Genomic DNA, 14,629 nt, shown 5'->3' with positions numbered 1-14,629 from the left:
CTACGAGACAGAGAAGCTCTTCTACCCCTGTATACGGGAGGAAACAGGACTGGACAACCGTGAATAGGAAGGTTAACAACAAACCTCCAAAACAACTGAATGTGAAACTGCAGAACAGATTTGCTCCACTATCAAAGGACCCTGGATCTCTATTGGACAACCATCCATCTACAAGTAGCGAAGTAAGGTCTGAAAATCTGTTGAAAAGTAAAAGGCCACAGGGAAAGCTAAAGGCTAGGCCTGAAACTCTGATTGTAGGTGACTCTGCCGTAAAGGATGTACAAAGGATGTGCGGTAAGAACACTAAAGTCCTCTGCTTTCCTAAGGATATGGTCAACAACCTAAAGGAGAGAATTCTTCAAATTGCAGATGAATATCCAACCGTGACAAACATTGTTCTGCATACAGGGTCAAACAATGTGTCCAAACAACAGTTGGAGGTTCTGAAACGGGACTTTACTGGATTATTAAACACTGTAAACTCTCTGAATGCAGCTGTATTCATCAGTGGACCTGTACCGCCCATCAGAGGAGGAGACGAGAGATTCAGCAGGTTGTTTGCACTGAATAAATGGCTCATATCAGCATGTACTGACCACTCAGTGCATTTTATCAACAACTTTAATATATTTTTGGGAACGCAGGCATCTGTTTAAAGCAAATGGATTTAATTTTAACAAGTCTGGGGTGAAACTGTTCACCTCCAACTTGTTTTATTCCATACGTCATCCATCTGTGCTTGGTGCCAAGGCTGAGATAAACGAGGAGTTATCTCATAAAGAGGAACAAACAGTACTCCGAGAACAGACAAAGCCCAGCAGAAACCTTGAGGAGGAGCTCCATCTGCCCCCACCCGGAAGAGCCTCAGAAAGGAGAGACATCTGAGGCAAGAAGAGGGGTCCCTACCGCCTCCAACTCTCTCAACAACACCAACGACCGGGACCAGGGACCACGACCTTCCCCAGTCCCCCAAACCCCTGACAGGCCATCACCCTCCTCCCCCTCCCTTTCTCCCTCCTCCCCACACCTGAAATTCACTGAGGAGATGATGGAGCGGGTCAATGCTGGGCTCAGATCTACCCCGGCCCAATCCCTTTTGTCCCCCATAAACCCCCCACCAGAGCAGCCAAAGGTTCGCCATCGGGCCCCGCCCTCAACAGAGCAATCGAAGTTACATTGCCCAGCCTCGCCCCCCTTAGTTCCTCCTTACCACCTTCATGCCCTGTCTCCGCAGTCTGATGTGTGATGTGGAGGGTCCGGGCTGCGAGGATTATGGCAGTGGTGACTTTTCCCAGGAGAAGCTGGGACCCTGTTTATTAGAAGGTTTTAAAATTTCTGTACTTTTAGGTGACAGAAGGAGACATGTGGCCTGGTCAAAACACAGAGAGCTGCACTCTAAAAGATCTTTAAATATAGTAAACATACCTTGTGTGCCACAGACTGCTCCCAAACACGAGGGGCAAATAATACCTCTAAAACACTTAAGTTGGCTTTATTAAACGTTAGATCTTTAGCTGGGAAAACATTTTTAATTAATGATTTAATCACCGAGCACAGCCTTGATTTTATGTTTTTAACTGAAACTTGGTTGGACCAAAGTAACAGTGGAGCTGTTCTCATCGAGACGACCCTCCTAACTACAGTTTTATCAGTGAGGCCAGGGTGAGCAGGAGAGGAGGAGGATTGCTGTCTTATTTAATGAATCATTTCAATGTAAGCAGCTATCTCCTGGAAGTTTTCAGTCTTTTGAATATGTGGCTTTACAGCTGAAGGCCCCATCCAAAGTTGTGTTTCTTAATGTTTACAGGCCTCCCAAATACTGCACAGACTTTTTAATGACCTCAGTGAACTGCTGTCTGTGATCTGTGTTGATTTCGACTGTGTAATTATTGTTGGGGATTTTAACATCCATGTGGACAACCCTCAGGACAAAGGGACTAAAGACCTGAGTAACACTCTGGGCAACTTTGGGCTGACTCAGCATGTAACAGAGGCCACACATAATAGAGGACACACTCTTGACCTACTGATCTCCAAGGGCCTGAGCATTTCAAACGTTACTGTGTCTGATGTGGGCCTGTCTGATCATTACTGTGTTTTCTTTGAAAGTAAAATCTCAGCCCACACAAATATATCAACAGCAGTGATCACAAAACGGTGTATAACTGAACACAGTAGTGAGATCTTTAACCAGGTCTTCCCATTAACACCTGACCTGTCCAGAGGTTCAGTGAATGAGCTCGTCAATAGCTTCAATGCTAAAATGTTAAATGTAATGGACACTATTGCTCCCATTAAGGTGAAGGTTATCTCTGGAAGGAAAAAGTCTCCATGGAGAAACTCCACACTGGTGAAAAATGAAAAAAAGAGTGTAGGAAAGCTGAGCGCAGATGGAGAAAAACAAACCTCCAGGTTCATTATGACATCTACAAAGAGAAACTTCACAGTTATAATTTACAACTGAGGAGTGCAAGGAGGTCCTACTTCTCTGACATCATCACCAAAAACAGTCATAACGCTCGGGTCTTATTTTCTACAGTTGACAGGCTAACAAACCCTCCTGTGTCAGTGGCAGCTGAACTTCATTCGACCATGGCCTGCAATGACTTTGCCAAATTCTTCACAGAAAAATCCAAAAGATTAGACAAGCAATTAATACATCAACAGCAGATCCAGGAAATGTACTGTGTCCACCGAAAAACTGTTTAAACACCATCAAACAGTTTCACCCTATTTAAAGCAAAGACCTGGAGGACATCTTAGGTCAACTGAACTCCTCCTCTTGCTGTTTAGATGTCCTGCCAACAAGTTTTTTCAAAAAGGTCACAAAGACTTTGGAGTCAGACCTGTTACAGATCGTCAACTTTTCTTTAACATCAGGTGTGTTTCCAGAATCACTAAAACTGCTGTAATTAAACCTATACTGAAAAAGGACAATCTTGACGAGACACAAATGAATAACTACAGGCCGGTCTCAAATCTCCCATTTTTAAGTAAGATTATTGAAAAGCAGTTTCTCAACAGCTCAATTACTTCTTAAAACAGAATAACTGCTATGATGCCTTCCAGTCAGGCTTTTTAGACAGAACCACAGCACTGAAACCGCTCTGACCAAAGTGTTTAATGACATATGTCTGAACACAGACAGTGGAACAATGTCAGTCTTAGTTTTACTGGATCTCAGTGCAGCATTTGATACAGTTGACCACAACATATTACTCAAACGACTGGAGAACTGGGCAGGTCTTTCAGGAACTGTACTAAACTGGTTCAAAACATACTTAGAAAACAGGAAATACTTTGTATCAATAGGTAACTTCACATCTGAGCAGACAAGTATCACATGTGGAGTTCCCCAAGGTTCCATCTTGGGACCCCTTCTGTTTAACATTTACATGCTCCCACTGGCACAGATTATAAAGAACAACAAAATAAACTATCATAGCTATGCAGATGACACACAAATATATATCACAATGTCACCAGGAGACCGAGGCCCTGTACAGGCGCTTGGTAAATGCACTGAGGAAATTAATGACTGGTTGTGCCACAATTTTCTCCAGCTAAACAAAAATAAAACTGAGGTAATAGTCTTTGGTGCAAAAGAAAAACGATTACAGGTCACCAGAGAACTTCAATCTATACACCTAAAACCACAAACCAGGCGAGAAATTTGGGTGTAGTGATGGATGCAGACCTAAACTTAGAAAAACACATTAAGACAATAACAAAATCAGCTTACTATCACCTCAAGAATATTTCAAGGATAAAAGATCTGATGTCTCAACAGGACCTGGAAAAACTAGTCCATGCATTCATCTTTAGTAGGCTTGATTACTGTAACAGCATCTTTACAGGTCTACCTAAAAAATCAGTCAGACAACTACAGCTCATTCAGAACTCTGCTGCTAGAGTCCTCACTAAGACCAAAAAAAGTGGACCACATCAGTCCAGCTCTGAGGTCTTTACACTGGCTGCCTGTCCGTCAGAGGATAGACTTTAAAGTTCTGATGCTGGTCTATAAAGCTCTGAATGGTTTAGGACCGAAATACATCAGTGACCTCCTGACCCAGTATGAACCTTCCAGATCCCTCAGGTCATCTGGATCCGGTCTGTTATCAGTCCCCAGAGTCAGAACCAGACACGGAGAAGCTGCATTCAGCTTTTATGCTCCTTATATCTGGAACAAACTCCCAGAAAGCCTCAGATCAGCTGAAACACTCAGTTTATTTAAATCCAGGTTGAAGACTCACCTATTCTCAGCTGCATTTTAATAAAGCACCAAATCCACACTTAAGTTTAAATTTCAAAACCTACTTTTTAACTACTGATTTTATCTACTGTTCTGATTTTATCTACTGTTTTGATATTTGATTTTATATACTGTTTTGTTTGTTTGTTTGTTTGTTTGTTTGTTTGTTTGTTTGTTTGTTTGTTTGCTTGTTTTAATCAAATTTAAATCATGCTTTTTATTTGTTTTTGTTTTTAATGTCTCTGTAAAGCACTTTGAATCACCTTGTTGTTGAATTGTGCTATATAAATAAACTTGCCTTGCCTTGCCTTACTGATTTATGGTATAGGAGGACACCTACTCTGTATCCGTTTAAGTATAAGTGCCTGTTGTTTAGGTGGACCGCTGGACTCCTGGCACCAGCTTTGGGGAGTCGTTCACAGGGTCACATCTTCACACACACACACACACACACACGCACACGCACACACACACACACACACGCATGCCTATACATACACACAGACATGGTACTCTTTGTTTACATGTATGCCTATGTAAGATGTCATATGTTAATGAACTTATGCATAGTCATGTAACCGCAATAAAGAGCAGTGTTACGAGGGAGCAGACGAGAGCGACTGGGGTGAGCGACAGGAACATGCTTGTCACAGTTCTCTCCCTCGTGCACGAGATCAAAGAGCTCTGCTTGGTGTCCGATGCTTTTTGCTGTTGTAGTAGAATTGTCTCGTTCCAGCGGTGGGTCTGTGCTAGACAGACCCATCAATCAGACAGTGTGGTATGGGAACACAGGACAGGAAGGCTCTCCAAGTGTCATTAAAATGGCACAATTCATCTGTGGAGTACCACTCCCACCACTACAGGACATTTACAACACTCAGGGCAAACTATATCATTAAGGACAACCAGACTTAAAAACAGGTTCTATCCACAGGCCAACAGGCTACTGAATCACTGACAATTGTCAAACTGTAATTACCCTTAACCTGTAAATTTGCAATTCTGTACATTTATATTAGCCTGTAAATTTGCAGTTTTTGTACATATCTCTACGTATACACCTTAATATTGCATACTCTGTATATATTATCATTGTGACAGTGTTGCAACTCCTTGCACTTTAAATTCTTTACACCCACACATAACCTACAAGATCTACAAAGCACTGTTTTACTGTTTTACTTATTATTACTTTCTTTTAGTTGTGTGAATGGAACCTGCAAAGTAAGAGATTCATTGCTCTGTGTAACAATTTGTGTTTTGCGCTGTACATGACAATAAACTTATTGAAATTTGAATCTTGAATCAACTGTGTGGAATTGGAATGCAGTTTTTTTCGCACTAACCCAAGCAACCATCACCTTCACTCATGCGGCTACGCCATTGCCAGCTGGATGGCCCCAAGGCCGAGGCTGGCTGTAACAACAAAAGTCTCCCTGATAATGGGACTGTGTTTTGACCCCCTGCCCATACCCTTCAAGGCCACCTGTGTCGGCTGAAGGATTGTTGACTTTTGCTTAACTGGTTGAAAGGACAGTCTCTCTTAAGTTGAACACAAGGTAGACACACACACACACACACACACACACACACACACACACACACACACATAAGCATGTACACTGACACAGACTCATTCACTGCGCACATTAACACCGTGGATAAAAACATCAAGTTCACCAGGGAAGACACAAAGGATAACTGTTTGCCTTCCTGGACTGCACTGCGCTGTGCACATTGAAGAGAATGGCAACCTCAACATTGAAGTTTACCGGAAGCCCACACACACGGACCAGTACCTCCTCTTTGACTCCCACCACCCTCTGGAACACAAACTTGGAGTAATTAGGACCCTACACCACCGGGCAGAACATGGGAAAAAGAAGGAACACACACATGTAAAGGAAGCACTTAAAACATGCGGTTATCCTAATTGGGCGTTTATAAAGTCAGCAAAGATGCACAGAAAATAAGATCAGACACCAGCTAGGGAGGATAAGAAAGACAGACGCAACAACATTGTCATCCCCTATGTATCCGGTGTATCAGAGAAACACAGGAGAGTTTTCTCCAAGCACGACATCCCAGTGCATTTCAGACCCAGCAACACAGTCAGACAAAAACTGGTTCACCCGAAAGACAAAACTCCAAAACACAAACTTAACAATGTGGTGTATGCTGTACAGTGTAGCGAGGAATGCCCAGACCTCTACATTGGAGAGACCAAACAGCCACTTCACAAGTGCATGGCACAACATAGAAGAGCCACCTCCACGGGACAAGACTCAGCAGTCCATCTGCATCTAAAGGACAAAGGTCACTCTTTCGAGGATGCCAATATTCACATTTTGGACAGAGAAGACAGATGGTTTGAAAGAGGAGTGAAAGAAGCCATTTATGTCCACTGTGAGCGACCATCTTTGAACAGAGTCTGCCATCTATAATCCAGTTTTGAGATCCCTTCCCAGACGCCTTAACGCCCACTCATACCCTGGGCCCACCTCAGGAAATCACATGATAGGGTGGGGCTAGGTTTCACAATGAGCTCACCCGAAACCCTGGCTGATTGTGACCCACACCCGTTTTCACACCTTGGCTCATGTGATTAGGTAGAAGATCATCAGGTGGTCCTTTTGTCCCTCTTTGGGGGGATACTCCCACGTGGTTTAAATCTGGGACTCTCCACCATTTGACCCTAGAACTGAAGAAGCTTCTCGGATGAGAGGTGAAACGTCTTCAAGCAACTTAAAGAAGTCCAGACACTTTTCTTTCCAAGCTCCTTAGACTGAGACCTATTCTGTCGTCTTTAAATACCTCCACATTGGTGACCCCTGTGGCGAACATGCTAAGCCTGGGAGCATTGGCTGCTGCCGGACTTTCAGCTGTCGATACCAAATACCACCATGTGGTGGCCTCACTTGATCCGCTGTCCACCCGCCGCGTGATGACTCTCCTCTGGGACCCCCCCCGCCCAAGGCAAATACACCGCCCTCAAGGCGCTGTTGCTGCGGCGTTACTCCCTCTCTGATGCTGAGCGGGCCGAGAAACTCCTCTCCCTCGTGGCACTGGGCGATGGTACCGCTCTCGAGCTCATGGAGAGCATGCTGTCCTTACTGGGCACGGATGACGGAGGATTCCTGTTCACCCACCTCTTCCTCCGACAGCTGCCGGCTCCGGTGCTATTGGCCACGAAGGATTACCGCTCCCTTGCGGAAGAGGCGGATCGTATCCTCCTGGCTACCAGGAGTTTCGGTGTCTAGGCGATTGTCCCAGACTCACCAGCGGCTTCTCCTGCCCCCTCACCGATGCTCCAGGGGCCCTCTGACTTGTCCACAGTGGCTGGAATCACTGCACGGCGGCACCGCGGAAAAGGGCATTGTTTTTATCACCAGCGTTTTGGAGCGAAGGCACGGCGCTGTCTGCCACCTTGCAGTTTCAAGACCCAGGGAAACGGGACCTCCAGCACTCTGTAGCAGCCGCGAACGCTGGCAACAAGGAAAGGCTGCTTTTCATAGAGGACTCACGCTCGGGGAGGCATTTCCTGGTGGACTCCGGCTCACAGAAGAGCCTTCTTCCCCCGGCTGGCTCGGACAGGCTAGCTGAGGGCTGTGGACCACTGCTAACTGCGGCTAATGGCTCCCCCATCAAAACCTTCGGTGAAAGGTTGGTGACTGTTTGCTTTCATGACAGTGACTTTCAGTGGAACTTTATAGTTGCTGCTAGCTCTGTGCCTATAATAGGCGCTGAATTTCTTTGTGCTCACGGACTGCTGCTTGATGTTGCTAACAGACGTTTAATTGACGCTGTGTCATTTTCTTCATTACCCTGTTTGACTCGGGGTGCTCAGCCCATGGTGCATGCTAACTCAGTAGCTTCGGGTAACGCTTTCAGTGTTTGCTTTCTGAGTTTCCCTCACTCACTGTCCCCACTTTCTCGAGCACTGTGACGAAGCACAGGGTGGACCATTACATAACTACAGTAGGGCCCCAGTGTTTGCGCGCACGCGCCGCGTTAACCCTACCAAACTGGCTGTCACTCAGGAGGAGTTTGCCACCATGAAGCGCCTGGGCATCGTCCAGCGTTCGAATAGTGCCTCAGCTTCCCCATTACACATGATGCCCAAATCTGATGGGCGGTGGCGACCTTGTGGGGATTTCCGCTGTCTCAATAATGTCACAATGACACATTACACCTTTCGTCCTTTTCGAGTTTCTGCGCATGCCTTTCGGCCCTTAAAGGTACCGCCCAAACCTTCCAGCGGTTGATAGGCTTGGTCTTGCGTGGGCTGCCCTTTGTTTTTGTATATCTTGATGATATACTGGTGGCCAGCAGCTCGGAGGAGCAGCATATGTTCCATCTGCGTCAGGTTTTTGAGCGTTTGGCGGAGCATGGACTGATCATTAATCCGTCAAAATGCCAGTTTGGGTTGCCGGTTCCCGACTTCCTGGGGCACCGTATTTCCGCCTAGGGCGCGGTTCCGTTGCCTGACAAAGTCCGAGCTGTTTCCGATTTTCCGCGTCCCACATCTGTTAAGGCACTGCAGGAATTTTCGGGAGGGGCTAATGGAAGGCTAATGACTCAGTTGACTGGTTTCTGGAACGCATCCAAGTGTTGTCTGATGCTAAGTCGTCGTTAGCTAATGCTGCCCTTCTGACCCACCCATCCCCATCGACGCAGATTGTGTTGACCACCGATGCATTGGACATAGCGGTGGGTGTGGTGCTGGGACAGTGAATCTCGGGTGTCTGGCAACCGCTCACCTTTTTCAGCAGTACACTACGAGACAGCGAACGCAATTACAGCATTTTTGACAGAGAGCTACTAGTCCTCCACCTGGCGACCCGTCATTTCCGTTTTTTTCTCGAGGGTCGTAACTTTACCGCATACGTGGACCACAAACCCTTGACATTTGCAATGTCCAAAGTTTCTGATCCATGGAGTGCGCGCCAGCAGCGCCAGTTGGCAGCCATTTCTGAGTTTACCATGGACATTCAGCACGTGGCTGGTAAGTCCAATTGGTAAGTCCAAAATCTGGCATTGATATTTTACATCACAATAGAGAGGAAAATCTGGCATTGATATGTGACATCACAATAGAGAGGAGAATCTGGTATTGATATGTGACATAACATCAGAGACGCATTGATATTTGAAATCACAGTAGAGAGGCGAATCTGGTATTGATATGCAGTGTTGGGCAAGTTACTTTGAAATAGTAATTCAATTATAGTTACTAGTTACTTCTTCAAAAAAGTAACTGACTTAGTAACTGAGTTACAATATTCTAAAAGTAATTAATTATTTGGAAAAGTAACTATTGCGTTACTTAAAAAAAAAACAAAGAACGTTTAACCCTCTGGCGTCCAAGGTATAATTGGCCATTTTTTTACTACTCTTGATTTTCTCTCCACATTTTACCTTTAAAAACTATTTACTTTGCCTTGTTTGGTATCATTCTTTTTAGCGCAACCTCACGTGCCTGAATTTACAGTTATGTTCTCATTTTGTCATACTGTATAACCAGAATTGATCTAAAATCAGACAAAAAACATAAAATCACAGTAGAAAAAGTTATATTTTTACTGTAACAACCATAAACATGTTTAATGAATCATATTTCATAACTTCAAATGCAAATATTAATTGTCAATTTTAAAATGCTATGCACAAGTTTTGCAGACAAAGTTATTTGCATCCCTTTTGTTGATCTCTTCATATTTTATATTTTTACATTATTTACATGTGATCTTTTATATTGTGTACATTGTCTATTGATTTTATTGTTTATTTTAATATTTATGTACAGCGCTTTGTGATGGTCTATCTGTGAAAAGCGCTTAATAAATAAAGTTTACTTACTTACTTACTTACTTACTTACATTTACCTTTTACCCTTTTTTTAAATAACCATTTCAAACTATTTACAGAACAATCAGCTGTTCTTCAATAAGATGCCACACAAATTATTTGTGCCACTCCAAAAAAATCATTTCTGTCCACTATAAAGGAGAACATCACAGCCTGATACCTGCAGGTCTGACAGCAGCAGGTGTATCACCTCTGTTTCTACCTGGAGACAGCAGTCGCCTCATTGTTCTGACACACAACAGAAAACTATCCACAACACTACACACTAACTACACAAGACAACAAAACACACTAACCAAACACGCTAAACGTCACAAATCTCACATCTCAAAACTCGCTCTCTCTCTTTTCCTGCTCTCTCTCTTTCTCTTTCTCTCTCTCCCTCTCTCTTTCTCTCTCTCCCTCTCTCTCTCTCTCTCTCTCTCTCTTTCTTTCGACGTCACTCCTAAAACTTTTTTTTGTTTTGTTTTTTTGCTCATAAGCAGAGAGTGCTTGCTAGCGCTAACCTGGCGAAACTATTGAGGAAAAAACGCCGCGTATATATTGTTTATCATGACTCTGGTTTTACATGGCCTATCAACACAATTTAAAAACTGGCACCTTGTTGCTTTGTCTTTAAGTGGTCATGTGATTGACTTACCACGACTACTTTATTCTTCCTCAGTCAAACAGCAGCACTCATGCGATTGTTTTGCCTCCTTAGCTCCAGGTGTTGTGCTAGACAGCGATCGTGATTGCCGTCCGCGGGAGCGCGCAGCTGCTTAAAGCTGTAGCGTCCAGATTACTTACAGCTACTTCCGTGCAACTGATATAAGATGCGGTAAGCTGAACACAGCTTCAACCGTCTGTTTGTTGAAAATTAGTAACGGACCGCGTTTCCTTTTTAGTAACTGTAACGCCGTTGTAACGATAGGAATAGTAATTAGTTAGATTACTCGTTACTGAAAAAAGTAACGCCGTTAGTAACGCCGTTACTTGTAACGCGGTTATTCCCATCACTGTTGATATGTGACATCACATCAGAGACACGAATCTGGCAGTGATATTTGAAATCACAGCAGAGACGCGAGTCTGGTATTGATATGTGATATCACATCAGAGAAGCGAATCTGGCATTGATATTTGACAGCACAATACAGAGGCGAAGCTGGTATTGATATTTGACATCACGATAGAGAGGCGAATCTGTCATTGATATTTAAAATCACAGTAGAGAGGCGAATCTGGCATTGATAAGTGACATCAAATCAGAGACGCGAATCTGGCAGTGATATTTGAAATCACAGCAGAGACGCGAGTCTGGTATTGATATGTGACATCACATCAGAGAGGCGAATCTGGCATTGATATTTGACATCACAATAGAGAGGAGAATCTGTCATGGATATTTGACATCACAGCAGACACGCGAGTCTGGTATTGATATGTGACATCACAGTAGAGAAGCGAATCTGGTGTTGATATGTGACATCACAATAGAGAGGCGAATCTGGCATTGATATTTGAAATCACAGCAGAGACGCGAGTCTGGTATTGATATGTGACATCACATGAGAGACGCGAATCTGGCATTGATATTTGAAATCACAGTAGAGAGGCGAACCTGGTGTTGATATGTGACATTACAATAGAGAGGCAAATCTGGTATTGATATTTGACATCACAATAGCGAAGAGAATCTGGCATTGATATTTGACATCACAAAAGAAAGGCGAATCTGTCATTGATATTTGACATCACAGCAGCAAGGCGAATGTGGTATTGATATTTTACATCACAATAGAGAGCCAAATCTAGCATTGATATGTGACATCACAATAGAGAGGAGAATCTGGCATTGATATGTGAAATTACAACAGAGACGCGAGTGTGGTTTTGATATGTGACATCACATTAGAGACGCGAATCTAGCATTGATATGTGACATCACAGTAGAGAGGCGAAACTGGCATTGATATTTGACATCACAGCAGGGACGCGAGTCTGGTATTGATATGTGACATCACATTAGAGATGCGAATTTGGCATTGATATTTGAAATCACATCAGAGATGCGAGTCTGGTATTGATATGTGACATCACAGTAGAGAAGCGAATCTGGTGTTGATATGTGACATCACAATAGAGAGGAGAATCTGGCATTGATATTTGACATCACAATAGAGAGGCGAATCTGGCATTGATATTTGAAATCACAGCAGAGAGTCGAGTTTTTCATTGATATTTGACATCACACAAGAGACTCAAGTCTGGTGTTGACATTTGACATCACAGCAGAGACGTGATTCGAGTATTGATATTTGACATCACCGCAGAGAATCTTCTCTGGTATTGATATTTGACATCACAGCAGAGAATCTTCTCTGGCATTCATATCTGACATCACAGTAGAGACTCGAGACTGGAATTGATATTTGACATCACAGTAGAGAGTTGAGTCTGGTATCGATATTTGACATCACAGTAGATGTGCAAGTCTTGAATTGATATTTAACATCACAGTATAGAGTCGAGTCTAGTATTGATATTTGACATCACACCAGAGAGTCGGGGCTGGTATTGATATTTGACATCACAGTAGAGAGTCGAGTCTAGCATTGATATTTGACATCACAGTAGAGAGTCGAGTCTGGTATCGATATTTGACATCACAGCAGAGAAGCGGTGGAATAAGAGAGAAACAAACAGTTTAATCCACAATTAATTTATCGTGTATATCTTGCTAATAACCTGCTACTAAACAGACAGGAACATATTTGAGTCTGAATTCCCGGAATACCGACTACAGACGGCCCACATGTCTGATCTTGTTTGTTGGAGACCGTACTTTCAATTTGAGTCCTTGTTTTTTATGGAAGCCCTAATCAAAATGGCTTTAGAAGAAAATTACAAACAAAAATCTGTAAAAAGAGTTGACAGTGACTCTCTAAATGGTCAGCATTATTACAGACCCTTTCACACTAGAGGCCTGTTTGATTTAATTTGTTCGAATCAGACTATGTTGTTTAACAGACGTGATGACAAGACATTTGAGGTGGCACAGAGCTTAAATCTTTTCAGCCTCTTTAGGAGGAGATCGCTGTTCTTGTTCAGGTTGATTTCATTCAGTTTTTTGTTTTTGTTTCACTATTACTATTAAAAAAATTCGAAAGCTATTTTTCAACAAAATATGTAACTTTGTGCAGTTTTAAGTTGATATTTGGATGCAGGAAGTTCATTCTAAAATTAAACTTCTTTTTAATATGACAATCATAAAAAAGAAGAAAAAACAACCCAAATGACAATCCTTGTACCTTTGCCTTCTCTGAATCATGGACAAAACACAAAATTGCAAAAATCTTTTCCAATACAATAAATTAACAACATTTTCTTGTATTATTTCACACATAGCATTTTAGTCCCACAATAATCATGGAAAAGAAAAGTAGCAGATACACTGCTCCCCCTTGAAGTTCTCTAAGCACGAGAGACAGACCAAATTTTGTAAAGTGAGTGAGTCGCTGTGCTGGCCTGACAGAGTGCATTGAGAGCTCAGACCTATAAGTGAAAGCAACATAGTCAGCAGGCTGGACTTTAAATAACATGGCGTTACTCCACCAACAAACTGTGACTTGCAGTGACAGGCAGCTGGGAAGCCTGAACCAGTCGCTGCCCAGTGTTGAAATAGAAATGTTATTACAAAGCTCAAAAACATGGTTACCTTCTCTGCAGTTCTGATGACCTTCTGGAGTCTCTTCTTATCAGTTGTTGTGCAACCGGTGTACCACACGGGGATGGCGTGCACCTGCACACTCTCGATTGTGGCACGATAGAAGGAGACTAGTAGGTCAGACTGCTGCCTGTTCCATCTCAGGACCCTCAGGAAACGGAGGCACTGCTGGGCAGATGACACCATCAGAGTGGTGTCGTCTGCAAATTTGATGATGATGTTGCAGGGATGCGTTGGGGTGCAGTCACTGATGTAGATGGTGTATAGTAGAGGACTCAGCACATATCCCTATGGTGAGCTAGTGCTGAGTGACAGGGTGGATGATCTCTGGTTGCCAACCTTGACAGATTGTGATCGGTCTGTAAGAAAGTTTTTGATCAGCTTGACTATGAAGATGTCTGGGATGATGGTATTAAAGGCCGAGCTGAAATCAATGAAGAGCATCCTTACTGAAGTCCCAGGGTTCTCTAGGTGATGCAGAGTGGAGTGGAGGGCAGTGGAAATTGCGTCTGTGGGTCTGTAGTCATTGAGGCCACTGATGGTGGTGGACTTGGGGACTGGGACTATTGTTGCTGATTTCAGGCAATGAGGGACAGTGGCATGTGGCAGGGATAACATTCAATTCAGCAAACACTCTTTTTCTTCATGCAAGGTCAAAGGACTTACAAATGTTTCTCCCACGTTTACAAAGCAAGAGCACCAAATTAGAGTGTTGTGTTTGTATGTTTTCATGGTAGTGTATAAAAAAAAAGTCCCAGTTTTGACCTGGTGATTTTCGATGCTTAATTTTATTGGCTTTA

Source organism: Oreochromis aureus, linkage group 13 (assembly GCF_013358895.1).
Source record: "Oreochromis aureus strain Israel breed Guangdong linkage group 13, ZZ_aureus, whole genome shotgun sequence".
In the NCBI taxonomy this organism is placed as follows: domain Eukaryota; kingdom Metazoa; phylum Chordata; class Actinopteri; order Cichliformes; family Cichlidae; genus Oreochromis; species Oreochromis aureus.
This window is presented reverse-complemented; position numbering follows the sequence as displayed.